Below are 25,686 nucleotides of genomic sequence, written 5' to 3'. Positions count from 1 at the left end.
ATTGAATTTTGTCCTGGATGTGTTAGAACTAGAGGAAGAAAATTTCATGGATTGAGGGTACAGATCCCCAGGTGTTTTCCTGCAGATCCTCAGTTTCTTCCCCTTCCAGGTCCATGCGATGTGACTACTTTGTGTAACTATAGTCACTTTGCTTGGCCAAGAGATGAGAGATGTCTGCCATGAATTTGAATACATCTCCCTTAACAATGACTTCATGGTGGTCTTAAATTACAAACACAAAGTATAAAATACATATGCATGGGTCCATACCCACATAAGCATGATTAAATAAATGGAGAAAAGACAATTTTCCTGTGCAGAAGACTTCCAAAAAATTAATGTAGATATGCCCACAAAGAGGTGGAACAAAAGCTCCACACCTTAAGTGTGGGTTTCACATAGTGACTTCTTTTACAAGATTGGAGGATGAGAAAGGAAGTGAGAGGCAGTGCCACTTGACATGGTGGAATGTGACAAACACTACCCCAGCCAGGTAGTCAAGGTCCACATCTGCAGCCTTAATCTGTATTCATGCACCCTAGGTTCAACCATCCCTGAGAAGCCCCACCTATGAGTGTATGAGGTTTTGGAGAACATCTAGATACAATCCATAATAGGTGGTAGGAATCACCACTGTGGTTGTCCTCAAGACCTGGGACTCCAGCCCCCAGTCAAACCCTAAGAAAGGTATCAGACAAACTCAAACTATAGGACTTTCTGCAAGATGACTGTACTCCCCAAGCTGTCAAAATCATCATGACCACAGGATTCCTGGAAAACTGGCACAGGACAACTGTAATGTGATGGCCTAGGTGGGATTATTCAGCAGAAAAGAAGACATTAGGTAGGTTAAAAAAAAAAAAAAAGAAACAAGCCAATTTGAATAAAGAATGAATTTTAGATAATATGGTATGGATTATCTTTTAATTGGGAGAATGCAAAATAATAAGAGAAATGTGACTCTATCCCAGTGATGACGAACCTTCTAGAAATGAGTGCCCAAACTACAACCTAACACCTATTTATTCATCACACAGTGCCAGCACTGCAGTTAAACCTGAATACTTAGATTTTAGTTTAGAAAAAGCAACTCATGCATTAACTTCTTTTGTCTTAAAAGAACAAATAACCCATATGCCATAGGTTCACCACCATTGCTCTATACCATCTTAGTAGTTTTTCTGTATGTCTGATACTACTCTAAATTTTAAAACATATTCAGGATTTTTATGATATTCATTTAATCTTAATGCTACTTGGAATTTACTTAGTATTATTTGTGTTTGATAAAATATCCAAATTGATTAGACTAACTCAAGTTTTTTTAGATACACCTGTCGTAAAGTTGATTTTCTATGAGAGAACAGAAAAATTATATCATCATTTAATTATTGTAAAAATTTCAATCCTGTGATTATGACTTTCTTAGAATTCTTTACAGTTAGATGCTATGAGTCACAAAGTATATCCAGTTTCAAACTAACAGTAAAAAGTCATTAACTAAATAAATTGGCATAAAAAAGCAGTGTTTTGAGAGCAGAAGTCCAGACTATGTGTCTGTAAGATAGACTTTACATACTTAGTTTGATTAATCTTTATTTTTCTAAGGATGTAATTCTTTTCTGTAATCATCATCTTGTTTTCCCTGATGGACTATCAAGCATTGGCTACTTTAAGGTCTCTGTGAATTGAGTTATTCTCAATAATTCTCTGTATTATGAAGGCATTATTTGAGTGGCTGTCCACTGTGATCTGGTTATTTGGACCTTTACATAAAACAGGTGGTTTTCCCAGCTCATTGACATTTTTTATTGCCCAGAGTGTATCATCATTTTTCCTGTGACTTGGTCACCCACAACCCGTCTTAGATGTGGCTCTATCCAGTGGTTTGCCTCAGTTTCTTTGGCCTCCCATTTACATCCTGGTCGTTCCTCCAAGATGTTCAAAATTCAGTTATTCCCAAGGCACTTGCTATAGGAGAATATGCTTATTTATACTCTGGTTAATTCCCAAAAGGCTTTGCAGCCACTGCTTTTATTTATTTGGCACTGTGAGATAAGGCCGGCAGCTCCAGCCCTACTGAATCAGAGGAAGTGCTTTTTTTGTTTATGTTTTTGTTTTGTTTTTTGCTATGGGCCCAGGGATAAAGCCCATTACAAAAGAGCAAGCAGCCTCAGGTCTGTGACCTTGCTTTCCCAGTGGTCCTCCATGATGCCATTTCTAATGACCCAGATGCCTGGAGTTTGACCCTGTTTGTCTGCTTAGACCTCTGTCTTGATCTAGATGATGCTGTGAACTTGATCTGTTATACTATGACTACAGTCCCAAGAGCACAGGCTTTACAAATAGTACAAGGTATATGTCTTGCCTCATTCAATTATTAACTTAAAAAAAATCTCTGTGAGCCTGTTTCCTCACCTGTAAAATGAGAAAAATAATAGCACAGTTTCAGAATTGTAACAAAAGTTATACGGAAAGGTTTCTGAAGCTCCTTTGGAAAGCTCTGTCTCACCATGAGCACTCGCTCCAACCTCATCCTTGCTGTGGTCAGTGTGACCTTGTGCAGCCTTCAGCCCACGCTAGCTGTGCTGTGCTGGATATCACAGCTCCTGTGTCCATTCCCATACTGGCTGCTGTTTTTCTAGTCACTGTCTCAGTCAGATGAGCAGACTCATCAACTTCTGTGTCCTGCTTTAATTTTCTTTAAAATTCTAAAGGATGTTATCTGAATAGTTCTCAGTAGAGTAAGTAAACGTGTCTTTAGAAATGTGACGTTTTCTTCCCTGCATTCTGTAGCCTGTTATTTCCATGATAGCCTGAAGTGCCCTGGGAAGACCCGAGAGAGAGAGAGAGAGAGAGAGAGAGAGAGAGAGAGAGAGAGAGATCTGCCTTTGATCTGCTTTGGGGTGTTAGGGTCGGGTGGGAGAAGAAAAGAAGGAAAAAAATGGGACAAAAGCAGATAAATAAATGGATTCTAGGGTGAGGACTCCACAGCCTGACTCCCTAGCTGTTGGCCTTAGTCCAGTTACTTAACTTCTCTGTCGCTATAGTTTCCTTGGTTGCAAAATGGAGATAAAAATAATGCTTAACTCTGTAAGTGTAGAACGTTCATAGCACTTCCTAGCATGTAATAAATAATTAAGTGCCCAATATCATCAGAATTATTCTTTCCATCCTGTTTACTATAGCAGATAATGTATTTACTGATGATACAGATATGTTTCCTTACAGCTTCAGTGAATTAGAGTAATAAGATCATTTTGGTTTCTTTAGTATATTTATGCAAATAAATGTATTCCCTTTTATACTAAGGGGTGCTACAGTTTTGTTGATATATCAGCATATATGAATATTTTAACTTTTCTTTAGAATCTATAAATATGTTCTTTTATGTATCTTCAGTTGTAACCAATCTTTGTCTTTTGAAATAATGTTTATAGTCTGCATTTATATAATTTCATGTATGCATAAATATGTATTTTTCTAAAATTATAATTTTAATAAGGCCTGTGGACACATAATATAGTCTACTACACAAAAAACATCTGTGACCCAGTGATTAGGTGTATTTTGGAAGGCAAGTATCCCAAACTAATGCTGTTTGCTGAATTATTTTCATGAAGAAAAAGTTGATCATTGAGCCACAGGTCACTGTTTTAAGCAATCACCCTGAATCTCTCCTTTCAGAGCTTTTTCTTCACAGTCTAATTAGTACTTTGATCATGTGAGATGAGTTCTCTGTGAGCCATGCAGTGAAGCAAATGGAAGAAAGCAAATAACATCTCTTGTCTTTGAGGTTCCGGCACTCACTTCTTCATTTCCATGTCTTTGCAACCCTGTTGACACCATGGCCTGATCGCATTGATCTCTTGGCACCTGCAGAAAAGGCCATTGAGTGCAAGAAGCTATGGTGCCTTAGATGCTCAGTCTAACAGAGTCTTGGGGTTTCTGCTGGCATCCTATTGCTTAGGAAAACTCTACTACTTTAGCAGCCAATGATATTTCTGTATGCATATGGCATCCTGAGCAAGATGATTTTAATTATTTTAAAATTTTCTCAAAAAGTCTGCTCTGTATTTGAACACAGGATGATTGCTTATGCTAATTGCTTTTAAAAATCTCTATTACACTGGTGTCAAAAAGCAGTTGTTGACAGCTTTATTCATATCAAATACCATTAGACACTTCTGTAACAGTCTGCTGCTTTATTTGCTAGGTATGTTTCACAAATAGCAAAAAACAGCAGCCTATGTGCACATCTCGGCCTATGCAAACCTCACAAGAAGCAACTCATCATGGCTTCTTTAAACTCACTGGAGTGCTGTGTGACCCCTGTACTCAAGCTGAGGGATCTACTATAAGATGCTTTTGCCTGACCTCCAGAGAGGAGTTTGAGGCTAAGACATTTATTGCAGAGGAGGCTCTGCAGTGAGGCTCCTAAAAATGAGAGAAGTTCTGAGAAAATATGACTTGCGGAGCCTTAGGAAAATAAAGACCTTGTGCAGTGATGTGGTTTGGATATTGTTTGAGTGCATTCCTTACAGGTTCTTGTGTGGAAATCTTGGTCTGCTTTGGTGATGTTGACAGGTGGAACCTTTAGGTGGTCGAGCCTACCTAAGAGTCAATTAGGCCACTGCGCTCCATCTTTGGAAGAGATCAATGCTGGTCTCAGAGAGTGAGTTCTCACTAGAGTGATCTGTTACAAAGGGAGGCCGCTTCACAAATGTGACCCCTCCAATGTGAGTTTTGCCACGTTCTCTTCTATTTCTTTGTCTTGTTGTGACACAGCCAGGGGTCCCTCTCACTAGAGTGCTGGCACCATGTTGTTTAGACCTTCCAGCCCCAGAATTGTGAGCCAAATTAATCTATTTTATATATAACCGGCCTCAGATACTTTGTTGTAGCAAAACAAAATAAAACAAAACCCACTAATACAGATAGTTTATAAGATATGGTCCAAATATATGGTGAATGTTTTTTTAAAATGTATTACAATAAAAGACAGATGGCCATTATTCCCCCTCCAAATATCCCCACTGCTTCACACATACTTACCGTGTTGTTCCTGCCACTTTCAGGAGCAGCTCTGGAAGTGCTGTTTTGTGAGCCTCTTTAGTTGTGCTGCTTCTGGCTGCCCCCGCGTCCTGAATTGATGCAAAATGTTTATGGCAATGTTTATACCAAATAAAAACTTTACAGTGTCACTCACCTTTCTCACCAGATGTATTATCTTGGGACTTTTTGCTCTTCTGCCAAGTCAAAATGACTGTTAAAAGTAAGCATTTGGAATCCATTCAGGACATTTAGGCAACTAAAAAACACTCAGGAAAAAGGACTTTCAGGACTGCTTTAGAAAGTGGCAAGAATGATGGCATAAGTGTGTTCAAAGTGAGGGAGAGGATTTCATGGCTGTGGGTAAGACAATGGCGATGTATCTTTTATTATAATATATTTTTAAAGATTTAAACATTTACCACGTTTGACTATACTTAATACTGAAAAAGATGATCTTAAGAAACAGAAAAATTATAGCTTCCTTCTGACACATAGAGAGCGTTAGGATCTGGACCTTTAGAAATGCCTTGCTTTCCAGAGGGCAGTGCGGAGACCGGCACAGCGCAAGGATGTACAGAGAAAAAGCCTAGTCCAGAGCTGGGCCCAGATTTGGAGAACACGAAACCCACCTTTCCAATTTTTATTTTTAGCTCTTTTGATCTAAGAAAAATTGCATAGTCTAATAACATGCTTAGTGAAAAGATCACTATTATACTGTCAGGTTAATGTTGGGAGGGTTGGATGTGTCTCAGAATCTCATCATGCAGTGAATTTTGCTTGGATGGGAGATCTTCCAGTGAGCTGGGACTCTGTGTTGTGACCAGACCCTGCCATCTCCTCCTTTCCAGCCTTAGATGTGAACAGTATTCCCATTGTGAGAGCTGCTGATGGACATCAGGCAATGCTGTTGTCATGGCTGTAGCTAAAAATGTGAAAGAAACTAGATCTTTTCAACCTAAAGGTTCTCTCTGTATAGTTAATTAAAGGCATTTTAAGGAGACATTTGAATTATAGGAAAGTGATGATATCACATAATGACATTTATTCCTTACCCCACGGAGCTCCGTAATTGGTTCACCTATTCAAAGCTGTTATTTTATCAGAGAGTAAAAATTCCGGGAGCCCCAGTCAGACTTACCTAATTTACTTAATTGGCATATTTTTTAAAAACACAACTCTGGACATAGGAACTTTTTGATGTTCAAATGTATCATTCGCTTCTACAGTTTGCGACACAACTTCATGTAAAACTTTCCTAATTTCCATGAATGTCTATAGGAAAATTTAGCCAAGGGTTAGTATTTTTTCTGTTGTGTGAAAGTAGATTTTAAAAATTTCATGGAAATTTTACAGGTGGAAACTGTGAAAATGCAATGAGGCTCCAGGTGCATGTTGTTGGGGTTCTCACTTTTCAGCCGAGGAAGCTAAGGCTTGGAAGGAGATGTGTGACCTTCTGTGGTCGTGACAATAGACAGTTCATGGCTAGTGGGCACCAGAACCGAGAGCATCTGACTTCTTTTCCAGTACTGCTTTTCCTGCCAGATCAGGCCATTTCATGTAATGAAGGTCATTCATTCCTAGGCAGTGGTATTATAAGATGAGACAAGCAGAACATTTAGTCTGTGCTTTTTTGAAAACTCTGGCCCTCATGGTGATCAGATTTTCCCATAGAGGAGATATGTGCATTAACAAATGCATTCATGTTTCCTTTGAGGTAATTTCCTATTTTTTCTTTTTTATATCTTTTATTACCATCCAATTTAAACATATAAAGGAAAACAAGAGTGAAATAAATGCACACAGATATTGTTTGAAAACATGAGCAGTGTGATTAAGGTGAAGGTGTACAAGCCAAGGCCAGAGGGGCTCAGTAAGAGTCACATACAAGATGTGTCCCCTAAGAAAGCTGAGACTGGTCAGGTGGCACTCATGGAGTTATGGCCTATTAAATGAAGGAATGATGGGACCAGTTTCCTATGTGTGGCCAATACCAGGGGACTTCATGTTCTATTTTCTGTGACCCGTCACTGACAGGGCTAGCAATTAATAGGACTGGCTTCCTCAATTGGAAGATGTCTGGGTAGAGATGGGAGGCCTAGGGCAATGCCTAAAAACATTGCAAATTCTTTTTTAGAGAAGGAAAATCTGAGTGAGCAACGACAGATGTCCTCTAATATCTGAGGCATTATGAGGGGGCAGTGCACTAGACTTTAGCCCCAAACTTCTAAGTGGGGAGCCAATAAACAGAAGGTGTAGTGAGGCTCCGCCCACCATGGACCGTGGCCTTTTTGCTCAGGGCCTTCGGATACATAAGCTGCTGAATTCAGAAGATGGAAGGGTTGTCTGTCTCCCGGGGCACTGCGATTTCAGTCACTGGAGGTGTCCCTCCAAACCTGGATGATTACACGGAGGAGATATTCCAAAGGGCAGCATTCACAATGTAGATTTGCAGTTGGACCAGATGACCTTTAAGGTGCTTTCCAACACCTGGGGTTTTATGATTCTATTTCTATTATGCATCAGTGTTGGGTATGTGTCACATTGTTTGAAGCAAACACTGAGAGTGAACAGGAGCACAGTTTGGAATGTTGATGGCGCTCACATCTATTTTGTGTTTCAATTTCTGGAAGCGGGCTTTGTCTTTGAGGTAGTTTGGTCCCTGACCTTCTGTAACATTTGGAGGCCAGCCACACTGTCTTTGTTTACTGTAAAGAGCATGGAAAAACTGACTTCCTGACAGTGCTCTGTAAAGTCTAATGTCAAACCACTCGCAGGTGAACAAACACAGTCCCTCTACCTTAAATTTGCCATTTGGCCCCTGTAAAATGGGACAGGATAATAATGCAGGGGAACAGGATGAGGGGAAGTCAGTCCTTTGCCAGCAGCCAGCAATTAGTCACTTTGTCAGTCTTCTTTGTGAAGAGCTGATCTTAATTCAGATCCATTTGGGGAGATTGGAAAACATTATGAAGTTTTAAGGCCGCTCACAACCTACTGAATAAGCCTGTAGGCCTTTCCTTTCTCTGCACTATCATCTCATCGTTAATATTTCTCAGGATAGCAACGCTAAAGTATAGCATTCTTATTCACTTAAAGGATTTAAGAGTCCTATTCACTGAATATTCATATCACCTCAGTTATGTCTTTTATGGTAAAACTTCAAAGGACCTAGGTGGTTTGGCTTCCTTTCAAGAGAATATATCCATTATTTTTTACTATCACTAAATGCAATAGCTCCCCTTTGTGAAAAGAAGGAAAGCACTCTCTTAGGGAAGAGTATTGTAAGCTCTTTTAGAGCCTAAACAGAGCCTCAGTCATTTTATTCTCTTCCTATAATGCATAAGAATCTTAGGTTAGCGGGCCACCTAATGCATTTGGGTGTCATTGAATTCCACCATGACCTTGTTTGCACATTTAACCATTTACTCTGAGTCAATTGATTGCAAAGTCTAAGTTTCCTTCTTAATATTTAAAGAGTATTAAAATTGATCTAAAGTGATATGAATGAAAACATTCTAGCACAACTTTGGTTTTTTTTTTCTTTTTTCTTTTTTTTTTTTTTTTAATTTTGAGCCCTGGGTGTAAGCAGACTCTTCAGTGTCTTCAATATCTAACATTGCTCTTAAACTCTGTTTAGCAATGATATACTATCCTTTCACTAGAATAGATCTGAGTATTAAAAGCTCAATTCGTTAAGGCTGATGGGAAAGATTATTAAGACTTTTTTCCCCTCCAGCTATAATGTAAGGCAATAACACCCCTTTTTACTTCTAGAGCCAGAGGCAGTATGTCATATTAACCTTCATTAACAGCCCACAAAATTAGGTGCATTCATTATTTTAGTATTCTGGCTAGCTAAAACTGTGAGAAGGCAGATAAACTTCAGTGGTTTCTCCCTTTGCTATTTAAAAAAGTAGAAGAATGGTAAAGTTGTTATCATGCTTATTTTAGCACCTTGATAAATGCAGCATTCCAATCAGAAAGTAAACTGGGATGGACTAGGTCTGCACTGGTACCAAGGAGTGTGGTGGTGGGAACTTTGGGAACTTGGTGGTGTGGGTACAGCCTAATCAACCTGATCCTGAAAAAATGTGGGATTGGGGAAAGCAGGTAGCAGAGAAACACTGGGCCAAAGGTGGACAGAGGAGAGAAATCTGTTTCTAGTTATTTAATGTCATGATGGAAGCTCACCCTCTAGCCACTTAAATATCCTGGAATCATTTAGTTTTTCCTGATATATATATATATATATATATATATATATATATATATATATATATATAGTTCTAATATATATATATATGTATATATAAAATCAGTTCTGTTTTTCCCATTTCTGTCTCCAACACTATTTATTCATTCATTATTTGGGAAAGTACATCAAGTACACCTTTTTCTAGGTGCACTGGAAGCAGATTAGTGACCCAACTCCTAAGCTGGAGAGATTGCCTTCTTTATTCATACAGTCTTTAAGAACTGTCAGCATTCTCTCCATTCCTCAAGCATGCTTATTAAACAATCCCGTTTTCTTGGTCTTCGTCTCCAGAGCCCAGCTCATTTTTTCTTCTGCCACTCCCAGCGTTCGGGTGCCATTCTAACATAGCCAGGTTTTGGCAGAACCCACCATGTTGCACTCCTTGCATCCGACACCCTACCTCTCCCTTTTGGTTTTAGCCGTGACCACCAGCCTCATGATCTTATGGTTTGCTTCTCACCCTTGTGGCTTAGGAAGATGGTCAATGACTTAGCTTTAGAATGTGGCTCTCCTCAATTTAATCTCACTTCTCCAAAACTGAGACCCTGCTTAAAACCAGTGAAGCTTCATATACCTTCAGTTGTGCTGTACGTCCGTATTCTCATCTGTCTGCATTCCTTCCCATTGTTCTTTTCACCTCCAAAGCAGCAAAGCACATGGATAAAGCCATGGATTTGTGGGCCGTGTGTGTCTCACCGTGTACTTGCTTTGTGGTCTTGGGCCACGTATATAAATATGTTGTTTACGCCTCTCACTATATCATTGAGAAGAATTTATTTTTTAAAATCCTTCCTAGATTTGTTAAGTGGATTAATATATTAAAATGCTCAGAAATGACTCTAGCACATATAAAGTGCTCATTTTTAGCTATTGTCATTGCTCTTATTAATAATGAAACCCCAGGTCCCAGGTCCCATGCTCACCAAAATTTCATAGCTCACTGCAAATTATAGGGGGCTCCTGGGAGCCTTTCCAGATGTCAAAGTAGAAGTAATTCTTCCCTTTTCAACCTTTTTATGGCACTTCTTATCCAATCTACAGTTACCAGGCAGTTTTAGACCTATTTATTATTTTTATGCGAAATAAAATTCAGAGATGTCTAGCCATAGAACATAATACATGGTTACTGCTGATAGACTGTCACACGCTTTGTAGATTTTACATTCCCTGAGGGTAGGGACAGCACTTCATGTAACATTGTCTTTCATACAGGGCTTTACACCTAGTTACTAACAAAGATAAGTCCCAATTTCTTTTTCTGATTAAATGAAGGATGTATGCAGAAGATTACGAATAGACCCCTCTATGGGAATAGACAGCGAACACCCCAATAATAGCATCCTGACTTGTAGCATATGAATGTGAAGAAACAAGAGTCCATCATCAGGTTTGCACAAAGGGTTTTCCAGACCATCTGGACAGTAGTTCTGGACACCATGAACATGGTGGTGCAGCAGAAGTAGTTTGGTGGCCAGCTGCCAAGCAGACTGAAACAAAGACAGGGAGGCCTGGGAGAAAACTGTGAGGGGTGACTGCTGGGCCTCGGACTCTGAAAGAATGGAGAAGAAATTTTAAATGCAAGGATCATTCGTAAAGAAAGAATCCTGTATCCCTTGGAAGATGATAGAGGCCGATGGGAGAGGCAGACGTGGAAAAGCTGTGGTTGGGTCTTCCTCGGTTAATTTGGAACATTCAAATTTGGAGAAAGCTGTTTTGGAAGGAAGAAAAGGTGTTCGATCTCGAGAGCTTGGGCTCCAAGGTGGCAGAGAACGGGCTCACCTTGCTCACCCCCAGATCCCTGGCGCCTGGGACAGTCTCTGACCTCTTCTATAGTGGGCATCTGATAAGCACATCCTGGAAGAATGAGCTGTCACTTAACATTGATACCTACAGAGTCAAACAAGGCAAGCTGTAGAAAATGCTCCCCACCTGTTTAATGATTCTCTAATTCTGATTAGCTAGCATAGTTATTTTTTTTTCTTAAAAAGTCTCCTGCTCCCACCTTGAGAAGGATGTCCCACATAGGCAGCTTATTTAATTCCATCTACAGACCCCGAGGCATCTGTGTCCTGTGTGCCTTATTGTAACTAGTAAAACATACCAGCAATGCAGCGCCTCAGCAGAGAGGTGCTCCAGAAAGCAATTGTTTGCTCTCGCTCTACAGAGAAGTAGCAATATCTGTGTGGCTTAAGGGCTCGAGCAGCAGCCATGTACAGCATTAGAAACATACCACCCCCATTTGGCAGTGTGCAGTGCCAAACTGCAAATAAGCAAATAAGAGACGTGTCAATTCAGTGAAGCAGAAACATTTCATCCATTTGTAATGATTATCGGGAGAAAATTTTATTGCTACATATGTGTATATATGCCTTTAAATAAGCAATTGGAATTAAAAAAAACAAAACAAAACAATGCAGACTGTCTCCTCTGTTCTCCCTACAAAGGAATGAAGCTTTCCTACTTGGGTGAATATTGCCTGCTCTGCTTGCAGAAGAAAGGGAGCAGTCTTGGCAAGCGTTTTATTAGTCTAAAAATAAATTATTCAGAATGCAAGTTCAGATACAGATTGCAAGGAGAGATAATAGAATTGGTTTTCCAAGCCTGATCATGCTATGAAGACATGGTGTGTGCTTTTCAGGAATCCACTTAAGTGGAATCAGCTTTGTCGAACGCACACTAGGAATAATATTGCTGCCATCCAGCTAGTGTCTGCGGTACAGCATCCTCGGTCGGCTTCGAACATCCGTGGTCTCTGTCAGTGTGCATAAGTAACAGTAGATGTGTGCTTCCCAGCATTTCTTCAGAGATGCGGTCTTCTCATTGTCCTTTTCAGGAAATTTCTTCCTGGCAGCGCAGGAAGGGCAGGTCTCACTCGAGATCTGTCTCCCTCCCGCTCCCCCCCTGCCTCCGCGAAATAGTTGACCACATCAGCAGCCGACTCCAGCTCGTCATGTGGTTTCTCATGTGATGCTGGGTCTGCGGCACTTTGGAGCAACAGCATTTGTGACTCGGCACTCATGGACAGACAGTAGCGTTCGGGGACAGGAGAGATTTCGGAGGGGGTGGGGAGGCCAATAAACCGAGAAACATCAGAAATAAAAGTCGCACGAAGTACTCTGATCTCTGTATTGCTTTTTGCTTTGTTTTGAAACTTGATTTTAACTTGCTCTTTTTTTTTTTTAATGGTTTGTATCTTTTTTTTTTCTCCACCCTCGCAGGCGCCAAGCTGCGCTGTTTTGTTTCTTTTTCTTTTTTTTTTTTATTTTTTTTTTTTTTTTTTAATGGTTTGTATCTTTTTTTTTTCTCCCCCCTCGCAGGCGCCAAGCTGCGCTGTTTTGTTTCTTTTTCTTTTTTTTTTTTAATTCTTTTTCTTCTTTTTAAAAAATTTTTAATTCTGAAGCCAGACCGTCTTGCCTCGCAGCACCAGGGCTGCTTCGCCGTGGGCACGCCGAGCTTCCCGGGTCACCTGAGCTGCTCCTGCGGCATCTCCTGCCTGGGCTTCGCCATGGTGCACGGTCCCGGAGTCACGAGTCTGCACCCTGCGCAAGGAAGACCTGCTGGTGGGACTCTGGCCAGGCTCTCCTCGCACCTGGACCAGGAGACTTGGGAGCCGGGGTGAAGCTGCCGAAGTCTCAGGGTGGGGCGGCAGGAAGGGGTAGTTAGGAATACTATATAACCAATGCCACGACGCTCTGCGGGGCGAGGGCAGCCGCCCGCACCCGGCTCCGGGGCTCTTAGTAACCTGGGCAGACAACCCAGGCTGAGGTGTGGTGGCATTTCACTGAGCGTGGAGCTGAAGATGGATAAACAAGGTATCTGATGCGTCTGCCTGACAAGGCAGAGTTGGAGAAAAGCAGACAGAGGGAGCGGTGAAGGGAAACAGGAGATGCTGACTGCTGTGGGATTGCTGCTCGCTCTGCTTTCTTATTCTAGGGAAGATGCCATAATTTATAACCCAGTACATGGATGGAGGAACTGTAAATTGTAGTCTGGATGTCCCCGATGCTGTCACAGAAGAAACTGATGGGCTGGGTGACTGCACAGTGTCCTCAGAGAGAACAGCAGCTTTGCAGCATGGATTAAATGCATGTGCGTGCACGTAGAAACATGAAGGAGAAAAGGCGATTTCTGAGCATTTTACACAGGAAGCCTGTCGCTCTGCTGGAACGGGTGTGATTGCAGCTTGTGTTTTCAGCGCCAGCTCAACACCCATCTCCTGACCAGCCAGAAAGCTCGGCCAGAGCAGCTGCAGTCTCCCTCACTTTTAACTCCTTGAAGCTCTGTGCTCCGTGTGGTGTGCTAGGACTGATGGAGGGGTTTTGTTTTCTTCTTCCTCTTCTTCTACAAATCCTTGTAAACACAGCTGTATTCAGTATGGCGAAAAATTCTAGCCTGTAAATAGAAATGTGATCAATTTAATCAAAATAAATGTATCCCAGATGACTTTGAGACCATCTGGCTACCACAGGCTTCAGACGTAGACTGCTCAGTGGAGATGAAGACAGTATTGTATTTACATGTTTTAGAACTCCAGGATTAGCCCACAATTAAAGAAAGAGAGTCTCTTCCGAGGAAGAGAGGTCGTACTCCCGGCTCGTAGCTAGACGGTTAGGTCCAGGTGCGGATGGATGCGTTTATGTGACGGGCGTGTGTGGTGTGGCGTGGCGTTTCAAAGGGCGTGTGCCGCATGGCCGCTGTCAGCGTGGAGAAAGCTCGGATGTCAGTTGCTGTTGTGGAGAGCTGAGCGGCCTGTGTCGCTCTCGTGAGGCTGGGGACAGGCACTCAGGTTTGTAGATTCCAAACAGGGAGCTGCAGTGCCCTGTCCCAGCTCGGAAGAGTCACCGCTCACCTGAGACAGAGGAGCTTTCCCAGTTGTCATGGGGAGCTCTTGGGACGCCTGTCTGGCCCCTCCACTGTTTGTTACTAATTCTACAAAGGCAGCTCTGTGTGTTGGATTTTGTTTGGCCAGCTGTTGATACATTCCTGCGGGAGGGGCGGGCCAGGATCTTGTTACTGTACTTCCAAACTGTAGATCTGTGTGCAGGCAGAGGAGGGAGGAAGGAAGGAAGAAGGAGAAAGAATCCGATCGTTTGGACTCCTTTCTCCAGATAGTCCTAGAGCGAATCGAGAAAGGCTTTAAAGTGAAAGAAAGAGTCAGGGACGGGGAAGGGGGTGAGGGAAAGAGAAGGAAACCGAGCAAGCCCATAAGAGAAAAACAGAACTTCAAAGCTGCATAAACAAGCAGAATGTCAGCAGCTTGTAATTAGCGGTTCATGGTTGCGTCAGTGACCACATCTCTCCAAGAATAACTCCGTGATGTGTGCCACAAAGTGAAGAAGATAGTCATAACTAAGTTATCAAACGTAGTTCAAACAAGGGCACATGGATTAAGGACTTTTCTGTGTTTGTAAATCAAATATGGATGGATTACATGCACAGGACTTGCTGAATTCTGCATAACCGAAGGCTGAATTATCAATGTGTCAATGTATGTGTGGGTGTGACGGGGGTATGTTCATTAGATGAAACGGAAGAGTCTTCAAAATGCAGATGTTTTGTGTGTGCAAGCTCTATCAATACAAAATAGTTCTCCTACTGGCCCCAGACTGCCCTGCCAGTCTCCTTTCTCTGTATCCCCACGTCACTTTTGTTTATTCTTGTGCATTTCAATGGAGACAAGTCAAAAGCTGCATTTAAGTAAATATGGAGAAGCAAATCTAAAATTCCCTTTTAGGAATGCAAAACTGACCACAGGGCTCTCAGTTTCATTGGTAGCTCTGGCTTAAACCTTGAACGAGCTTTCGCTATGTAAAATCCAAAGTCTGCTAGTAATTCCGGGAGAAGCCAGGGTATCACGTTTGTTGAGAGTTGAAGGCCGCGTTCATATCCCGCCCTTGTCTCCTGTGCGTGGAGGTTTGGTGCTCTGACTGCCTCTGCACAAAGACAGTGGGAGGAGCTGATTGGCCGGGAGGTTTAGGATGTTTACTCGTATTTGTTTTCAGCGCCCCTCCACGGCATTCATTTTGTATTTGTGTTTGTGTTCACGCTGCACAATTACTCCTGACCGCTCTGTTTCTCTGCTCGAAGAGAAGTCAATTTTAGTTCAGCTCTCTGCGTTTGGCTTCCTGGGTAATGTACACATATGTATTGCATTACCCATGTATGCAATTGCCTTTTTGAGTGTGGATTAGCGAAAACTGTAGGCAGGGAGAGCTGTGTACATTAAATCAATAGTGTTTTGAATCACACGTAATATAATTTAAATATACTTACTCTGAGGTTGCCAGAGCTGACATTGTCTGAGCCCCTTTAATTTACATCTTCGATTTAGTCAAGAAGCGGAACCCGCCAGATCAGAATAGCGTATTCTGTGCGCCCAACAGGGTGGAAGACATTATTTTGTTTGTGTTAGTTCAAACAGCTGGTCATTAATGCCGTCCCCATTTCTGGAGTGAAGTGCTGGTAGACGTGAATGGCTGCCTGATTAATGCTGCCCCTCGGAAGGTCCTTCACCCAGCAGCCCCGCTCGCAGCAGAATAATGTAGCATGATGTGATTGCACTCTAACAGGATAGTATGTCATTGTGTCACCGAGCAATTGAGGTTATTATGGGGCAGGGCAGACAGACGGGACAGTGGGGTTACTAGACCATAGCATTTTTAAAAATACAGGCCTGACCTACTTAGAGTTATTCTCTCTGGCTGGCAGCTGCATGGTGCACAAAGTCTCCTGATAGGCTGAGGCTGTTGCTAGGGGGAATTAGCATGAATTTTCCACACACAAACTCAGTGACTGAATGATAAAAGCTGACTGGAATTAAAGAGATTTGGTTTAGTATTATACAGACTTATCTGCCTCGTTTTTCTTTCTCAAGTGCAGAGAAAGAGTGCAAAATACAGATTGTGTTTCCGTTTGTCCTTTGACTTCTTCTCTTTCTCCTGCCCCTCCACCCTAGCCCAAAGATCAGTAAGGGGAAAGAGCAGGAGAGTTATGAAATTTTGGTTGATCTCTTACTGCAGGGGTCATTGAAATGACGTTGCAAGTTGCAAGCCAGTTGAGTGTAGAGATGGCAGGGAATGACTAACAGAAGGTTAGATTATTTTTCCTCTTCTGTGCACTAAGCTGTTTTGAAATCAGGCATGCATCTTTCATGCACTGTATATTTAAACTCTCTTTCCCTTTTGGGCTTGAACAAAACATTTATATAAATTCTCTTCTATCCAAACAGATTGAAGCTTGCAATCCCTGGCTTGTTTAAAATAAGTCAGGGTTCCAGATTTAGATGGGGGGGTGTACCATATTTTTATTACAAAATGGTTTTATTTCTGGGCTATTTTGGGGTTGGCTTTCTTCAAAAGCCAGCCTAATGTTTATGCTTGTGGATGAAATTTAACTGCTCCCACCCCACCTCTCATTGCACAATGTACAAAAAGACATAGATTTTTCTCCAGGAGAAAGTATATCTGCAGAATTTACCTGGAGATTGTTTTTCCTTGTTGCTGACACATGCACTGCATGCAGAGAGCTCACATAATCAATTTTATGAAATGACCCATTTTTTCCCTACTGCTACATCTCCATGTGTCTGCGGTTTTAATAGATCTTTTCAAGAGAAGGATTTTTAATAGATCTTTTAAAGATAATCTGAAAGTCCATCAGGAGAGAAATTAAAGCAATGTGTATTCAAGAATACTTTTGATTTTTCTCGTTCCTAATTATATGCTATCTGTGCTTAAACTGCAGTTTCTTTCTGGTACATTTTTGAACTGAAAGTAGTTATTATCCTGCCTTTTTGATTTGAAATTAATTTTTCTAAGAAAGTACTTTAGTATCACAAGTAAACAAGAACCTTGACTACATAAGTAAGGGAGAGGCATACTGTAGCTTCTTGTTAACTTGTAACACTGCATTTCTTGGCCATATGTAAAAAGACAAGAGGAAATTTAGTTGTAGATTTGAGTTTTCATTTAGGCTTTTTTAAAACGTTAAGAAGTGCTTAGATACAGATGTTTTAAACAGTGATTTCTACTTACACCGGAAACTACAGTAAAAACCAAACCAGAAAAATCCTCCAGTGGTGTTACAGCCCAGAAATCCATCAATCATCTTCTTAAAAAAAAACAACCAAAAAACCCAGCAGTGTTTACATTTCAGCATATGAATAGAGTTTATAAGCTAAGACAGATTAGACACTCACCATCCTTGTGAGGCCCCACAGTAGCATTTACTGTAATGTTTTCCAACCATACTAATAATCTTTCATAATTAAACAAAACATCAATTTGTGTTTGTTGAATAAAAGGTTACCCTGTATGGTAATCCTTCCAAAATGAAGCAATTTCTAATTTTAATAAATGAACATTTTTACTTTTCTTTTATAGCACTTTGCTTGAGTAAATGTACAATCATTTAAGTATTTAATTGCAAAATAAATACAATGTCACTTAAAAATCACTTCAGTAAGGAAAATTGTCAGCATAATTTTATTAACACTCTTTAATGCACAGACACCTAATTGATGTAAAGCACAGCCTGTACCCATGTTCCTAGTCCAATTTAATGTTTCTTATTTGATTAAAATAAATTGATCACATTGTATTTGGTTAAGAATTTTTTTATTGGTGTGGCTTTCTTCCCCGACCAAAGAGGTAAGTGCTCAGTGTGTCAAAAATAAAAACAAAACAAAAAATATATTTTAAAGTGTAATTTATGTTTACTTTAACTCTGGGTGCGCTTATCTCCTAGATATTCCTTTAGATCATAAGTGTCAATAATGTTCATTTCATCCACTGCCATTGATCAAAAAGCCAAGAGGAAAAAAATACCCATTCCTGCATGAGTTGTTTACTTAGAAGGGGAGTATTTCCTTCTGTTCACACTTAAGACTAGCTTCTCTGGTTGTAAAGTTTGACACAGACCACTGGGCTTTAGGAGTGTGGTTGTGTACACCAGAAAGGAAGTACAGTAGTGGGTTGTTGCGGGGCTTTAAACTTCATTGGACACTGGGTTAAATAGTTTCCCTCCTTGCACTACATTCTGTCTAATATTTATGTCATCTAATCTCTGTAACCTGGGGAAAGGGCTGTGATCTTACTCTGTTACTTGGAGATGATCAGTGCTCCTGATCCCACAGACCAGGCCCGTCTCTTACAGGTCATTTCAGCACTTTTATCATATTGAAGGTCTAACAAGTAGGCCAGACAGAGCCTTTTATGAAGTCCCAAAGCATGTTATAACCCCATGATTTCTGATAGCGTTATTTAACGAGGCAGTTAATAGTATTCCAGGGACCTTGTTTAAAAGTGCCCCGGGCTGTGTGCAGCCTAAAACCCTGCCTGACTCTCAGCTTGATGTCTTCCTGGCTTCCTTTCCACCATGCTCCTGCCTTCTTAGAGCTGTCATTTCATGCTCTTCCCTTATTCTGTTTTCCCAGTCTCTAACCTCTTCTTCATCTCTGTGCCACATTGGTCAAAGTTGCTTCATGGACATAGATGATTAATGAATGAATAAATGAGAGAATTAATGGCTATCTAGAAGACAAATTTTATAGAAGAGTAATGCAGTCTTCTAATTGTAGACTTATGGTATAATATGAGACAGGGATTGGCTGACTTCTACGGAGAACTAGATAGTAAGTACCTTAGGTTTGTGGTCTGTATAATCTCTATAGCAACTACTCACTTTCTCTGATTTAGACAGTATGTGAATGAGTAAGGGTTGTTGTGTTCCAATAAAACTTTATTTATAAAAGCATGCAATGGCCCAGATTTGGCTTTTGCCTTGTAGGTCCTTGTGTAATCATAATCTAGCATATTTTGAGGGTATGAATTATACACATTCTTTAGCATGTATTTAAAAAGGAGAAGGATACCAAACAATTCATCAAAAATTAGATAAAGACATAGATAAATATTATTTATTTGTTATGAGAACTCATTATCAATAAATAATTTTAATTCCTGCAATAATGATCCATGGAAAAAGCTTATTTTAAAACTCAAACATGGGGGTGTGGAGTACAGATAGTGTATAGCATTTAGTTAGCATCTGTGAGGCCCCATATTGAATCCCCAGCACTGCAAAAATAAAATAAAAAATTCAAAAATGAAAGCAAAGGTGGTTACTGTCTTGAAATATAATGTTATTATATTATTTAGTGCAAAAAGGAAGAACATACATTTTGTATTTCACAAAATGACCCTTCTGGTGTGGGTTGCTGAGGGGCAAAGGGTCTGTTTGGAAAGCGGGCACAAAATTCAAAGTGTGCCAAAAGGTTAACCTGTGGCAGGACAGACACTGAGTTGTGTCACTGACTGCATGTTGCTCTCCTCAGTGCCAGCTCCATGTCACAGCAGCTCCCCTTTGCCCCTGAGGTTACCTTCCAGGGCCCCAGTGAAAGCCTGAAACTGTGGATGGTACCACACTCCATAGATGATGCTTTTTCCTGTCTATGCATACATGTGACAAAGCTTCATTTATGAAATAAACTGGCACAGCACAAGAGTAACAGCAACAAAGATGAAACAATTATAACAATGTACTATAATAAAAATGTTTAAATTTTGCAATTTTTTTCTTTCTGAAATTTTCTATTTAATATCTTTAGACTGCAATTAGCTTTGGATAATTGAAACCTTGTAAAGAGAGAGAGAGAGAGAGAGAGAGAGAGAAGAGAGAAGCCATGAATATGGAAGACTGTTTCGGAGTCCTAAGCCAGATCTTTCCTTTCTCCTCTCCTTCCAGTTCCTTCTCCATCGTTTGGTAATTAGCCTGAGGCATTAGGATTGCCTGGATCCCTTCTGCCCTTCTTTCTTCCACAGGAGCCCCTCTCTGGATGCTCCCTTTTTTGTGCAGCAGTTTGTGTGACCTTACAAGTGGGCAGATAATGCTGCTGGAGTCAATAAGCAAGGAGTGAGAGCGGGCTGAAAGCTTGGCCTTGGGTGTTAGAGACCCTCTTTTAAAGTCTCACTTCTGGATCTCACCAGTTTGGGGATGTTGGACATCTTAATGAATTTTCCTAAGCCTGGCTCTCCTCCCATAAACTAAGGACAATGGTAGCACTGACCTTGTAGGAAGGAGTTGTTTGAGGGTGATTGGGGGCCATGAAGGGAAGGTCACGGGCATGGTGTAAAATGTGATGGTCAAGGCCACTGCTGCTTACACTGCTCTTGCCTTTGTAACTGGGAGTCATTATGCTGGTAAGAAAGCGTGTGATCTGGCTGTGCGACCTTGGTGGCACCTTTAAGGGTAACTCTCTTTAGTGGGAAGAGCCATTTTGAACATTTATTTTGGAGAGTCAGATAGCAAGAGTCCTGACACACAGAAGTCCAGAATGAGCCTAGTAGTGTCTGAGTTATTTTTAAAAAATTAATTTTATTGGTATATTTTAGGTATACAATATAATGACATTCATCATTGGAAATTTGCACCTTTGCGTAATCTATCTTGGTTCTCATTTTTCCTCCAGTCCCCTGCCTTCCCTTCAACCTCTCTACCCCTCCCTATTTAAAGTCTTTGTTTCCATTTTTCATATTAATTACATTCCCTTCTTTCTTTTCCCTTACCCCTCCTACTTTCCCTTCCCCTTTGTGCATTTTCTTCCTATTTCACATTCTCTATTAAGGAATTGTGTGTTGGCTGTTTCACCTCTAATTTATTTTTAAAACATCTTATGTGTTAGCTGCATATTGTCTTTGCAGAATGTCCTAGAAGCACAGCATGACTGACGGAACAAAAAGGGCAGCTCTTGTGCCCTAAGGCTATGATTTCGTCATTTAAAAATTATGCTCAAAGCTTATCTCCTCCAGAAAAGTCATCCTGATTCAGGGGCTTTGCAGCCACACACATCTGTGGCGTTCTTCAGTCTTGAGCTGATTTTGTGTCCAGTGGTTTTTTTAAAGAGCATTTGTTGTTCGTCACCCGACTTCGCCTTTCCCCACTGGCCTCTCAGGTTCTCCTGTCCTGGAAGCCTTTGGTCTGCAGATGTGGCTTTGGCTGTCCCTTTGTATGAGCGCACCAAACTCCCCAGCACCTATTAAGCTGTTATTCTTAATTTCTACCTCTCTGATCAGTTCCATTGGCCTGTAAGTACCACAGGGCAAAAGTAATGTATCTGTCTTTAATACGATCTTCCAAGCACTGAGTAGAACCTTATGTGCACGCTAAGTGCTCCGGTCTTAGTGAAATAAGTGGTTGCTACAGGCTTTTCCATTCTGTGTAAACTCCAGTAATTCCTATTACAAAGATCACTTGGAATTTTACTAAACTATTAAAAGCAGGTATAAATTAGTGGTGAAACTGATGTATTAATCTGTCCCAGTAGTTTCAGAATATCACTTAAAAAGGAAGAGTCCTATACATGCAGTTATGGGATTAGTAGATGAGAATAGAAATATATTACTGTGACTTCTTCAGAGATCAAAATCCATTAATTACACATTTTTATTTAGACAGAGTACAGCATGCAGATGAAGATGAGAGACTATGTTTTTGAAAAAGAGCAAAAATAGGAATTGTTCTAAAGCAAGAATGACCATTCTTTTGTGGGCATCACATAAAATGTATATATTATTCTGAGGCTGAAATACCTTCTTAGTTCTAACAAACCATCAAGAAGCTTATTAAATGAAAAGCATTCAGGAAACATCAGTTGAATTTGATTTTGAGCTTGTCTTTATATTTTTCCATAATACCTCCTCCTTAGTTCTATAATGGAGAAATGTGTGGAAAATGTTACTTTGGTGCTTGTAAGGACCCTTTCTTAACCACAAGGCTAAAGTGTGTTAATAACAGAGAGGCAGGAGGCAGGGGGGCTGGGGTGCAATTGAATGTATCTGGTGTCCCTGGGGTTTTTTTCCTTGCTATTGCTGGTGGCTACAAATGGCCCCGTACTCCAGGGGGAGTAAATGCGACAGCATGGAAGTGAGAGCTTTATTGTGTTCTCTGCCAATTATTAGGTGTGACTGAATATTTTGAAAGAAGCCAGCACATAGAAATTGGTATTTGGCTACTGCCTTATAGAAATGATTCCTTTGCCCTGTTTTCTTTTCAAATGCATCTGGTACTCTGACTTTGGACTCTGCCTACCCCTCTTGTCTACTAAGGTAGATGTCAGTCTTACAAAAGACACTTGATAGGTACCAGGTGAGTGATGACAAGGGGCTCACAGTATTTTTGTCCTTCTTTAGCTACTATGAGTTTATATGGTTTTTCTTGTTCCATTACAGGGAAGCCTTACTTTGTCTTTTTTCCAGGGCCCTAGTAGTCAAAGTTCATACCCTGAAGGTGTAGGTTTCTGGTTGTAAAAAGGAGGAGTGCCAATATCATTTTGCAAGAGTGACCACTTGCAACCATGAATTTTACTGTATTTTCAGAAGGAAAGGCCTAATGGAATTTGTAGATTTCGTGATTTTGTGGAAGTTTAGTTACACATCCTAATTGGAAAAATATTCCATAGAATTTTACATTTCACAGTTTCAATAAAAAACACAGTAGTAGCAGGAGTGATATTTAGTGATTATTAATCTTTACTAGATAGGGTCTGAGGGCTCTTAGCTAAGAATTATGGAAGCCCCAGGGGCCTTGGAGCAATACATATAAATATGAAAAAAATAAATCTTACAGCAAAATATTAATTATCTTGAACCAGTTCAAATGAGGGCTGGCAAACAGTTTGAATGTTCATCTCTCATCTTTACCAGTTACTAGGAATCGGGTAGGGGTTTTGACAGTTCTGGTAGAAGCATTGAGGAAGCATTTTAGCAGCCCTACTATACTTGCTACTGTATTTCCTGGGATTTGTATATCCAGGAGTCTCATTAGAATCAGTGTATTGATTTTTTCCATCTCTATCACATGTACAGGTGGGAGGGTGCATATGTATTAAGGTCCATATATTTTATAAATAGAGTTACATAAAAGTAAATATATAATATATATAAACAATATAAATATATAAAATAATATAAATAAGTATATAAATAATATAAAAATAAAATAAAATGAATATAAAATAATATAAATACACATAATATATATTATACATATATATTTATATATTATGTATTTATATACATATATGTATAAATATATGTATTTACATATTATGTATTTATATTATATATTTACTTTTATATATGTCTATATATCTTTTTGTGAGATCTATATTTAATAATGAAAGGATAACCTGACTGTATTATATCTCAATCCAAACAGTTATTTACTTTAAGCAACACTAGTTATTTACTTTAAATCTCCCCATCAGACTATAAGATACATGGGGCTGTGTGTTCTATCATGTCAGCTGGCCACAGTGTGATGCCAGAGAAAGCATCATCTACACATCTATTGAGTGACTTGAAAGCAGAGGAGTGATGTTGATATTTTGAACCATGATTTTTAATGTGAACCATTAGCTCTCGGTTTCAAATCTAAAAAGCATTGACTGATGCAACAATGTTCCAATGCATCAATTTTCCATTTTCATTTAGGTAAAATAAAATTTATTGAAGAAAATGGTAATTTTAACCACATTTTTGCTTTGTGGTAAATTATTCTTGCTCTTAGAGAAAAACTATTATAAGAGTGATTGCTTAAGGTTTAGATATTTTTATTTTGCACAAAACCATTTAGTATTGTTTGATCTATCCTTGAAGTATCCATAGGTACTATCCACACTACAGAGCAGGTAGTAGCATTCGTTTTCCTCTAAGTGGAAGACTAACTTGGCTTATTATTATATAATCATTTGTCTAGCAGGAATCAGAATAAGTATCTTAGAACTGGAAGGGAACTTAGAAATAATCTAATCCTTCCACTGCCAGTTATTCTGCAGATAAAGAGATTGGGTCATGGAGAGGTTAAGAGATTTGTTCAAGGTCATACTGCTGGATTTTACCAAGGCTAGAGCCAAATCTCACTTTTTTCCTTATTCTGATGTTGTGTATGTTCTGTAACTCTGCTATACCTTAGACCTTACTTTTCTAGTTCAGATCTAGCTTACGAATCATCTGGGGTTATTCATCACCTGACAATCAATATGCATTACAAAGAGCTCACATATGGAAACTATGGTGAATCCTGATGTGATATTGTGTGGTAAAAATATATATGCAGTAGGCTGTGGTGTAGCAAGGGTCAGCATATCAGAGCAGAAACTTCATGAGACTGCAAAAGTAGCTATATAGATTACTAACCTGGCTTTGCTGCCAAGGAGCTTTCTGAGCTTAGGTGAATCATTCCTTTCTCCAGGGACAGTTTTGTACAGTGAAAGGATGGCACTTTGATGTTGCTTGAGGTTACCTCTACTTCTATCCCTCAATAGTCTACCCGTGTCCAGAAAAAGCGATCCTGTACTTTTGAAGCTGTGGTCAAAGTATCTCTTTACTCAATCATGGTCTGTGGACTCTGTGACGAATTAAAGGAAGTCTGTTTCCAAGTAGACTACAGACATGACAGCCAAAGTTATATCACAGGGAGCTGTTGCCCTGGTGATATGTCCCATATTCCATGAAAAAGGAAAAGAAGAGTCTTGCATCTCAAATTCTATCAGATTTACACTTATATGTAAGCTTTGGAATATAATTGTGGATGTGGCTATCTTGAATCTGTTATACTTGAGCAACATTGGATTTAAAGAAGAAAATATGTAGAAAAGGTACAAAGTAAGGGGAAAAGAAGGAATACTGCACAGTGTGCTGTCTAGTATGATAGCATTGATCCCATGAGATGTTAGCTGTTGAACATTTGAACTGTGGCTGCACAAATTGAGATGAGCCAAAAGGATAAAATACACTCTAGACTTTGAAAACTTAGTATGATAAAAGAAATGTGAATTATACATTTCCTTCTTTTTCATACTTCTTTTTCATTTATATTAAATGATAATGTCTCATATGTGTTGAATTGAGAATGTCGTTGAAATTGATTTTGTTTTACTTTACTTTTGGAAATGTGCCTTCTAGATAATATAAAATTATATATGTGACTCACATTCCATTTCTATTGGACCAGTCAGTGCTTGTCTACACTGTGGCTTGCTGAATCTTTATGTGACGTATAACTCCATGTTTAGGAACCTCCTGAATACCATAGTGGGTAGGAGTGCAGAGAGTGTGCTAAGAGTATGCTGGAGAGAAGAGATGACTGAATTCATCACGAGAGGTGTTGGGGCTGGGTTGGGGACTTCCTCTGGAAGCTGCTAGCTATGTACCAGTGTTCATGTTTTAATGTCAGTGAGCTCTCTTGGAATGCTCTCAAGTTACCCAGAGATGGTGAAGCCAGCTGCCAATGCACAATCAAATTAAATAAATTGAAATCAGTTTCTAAGGGCTGCCTAATCTCTACAGTGTCAAGAATGTTGCCTTATAAAACGGAGT

General features: G+C 40.0%; 1 long non-coding RNA gene across 1 annotated transcript in view; it reads left to right on the top strand.

Moving 5' to 3' along the window:
• The window catches only part of LOC104861479, a 427,158-nt gene that overhangs the window by 375,033 nt on the left and 26,439 nt on the right, over positions 1–25,686 (top strand). The gene's annotated exons all lie outside the window — the stretch shown is intronic.

The sequence above is a fragment of the Fukomys damarensis genome, unplaced genomic scaffold (genome assembly GCF_012274545.1).
Source record: "Fukomys damarensis isolate Sample0158 unplaced genomic scaffold, DMR_v1.0_HiC HiC_scaffold_10, whole genome shotgun sequence".
Taxonomy (NCBI): Eukaryota; Metazoa; Chordata; class Mammalia; order Rodentia; family Bathyergidae; genus Fukomys; species Fukomys damarensis.
This window is presented reverse-complemented; position numbering and strand designations above follow the sequence as displayed.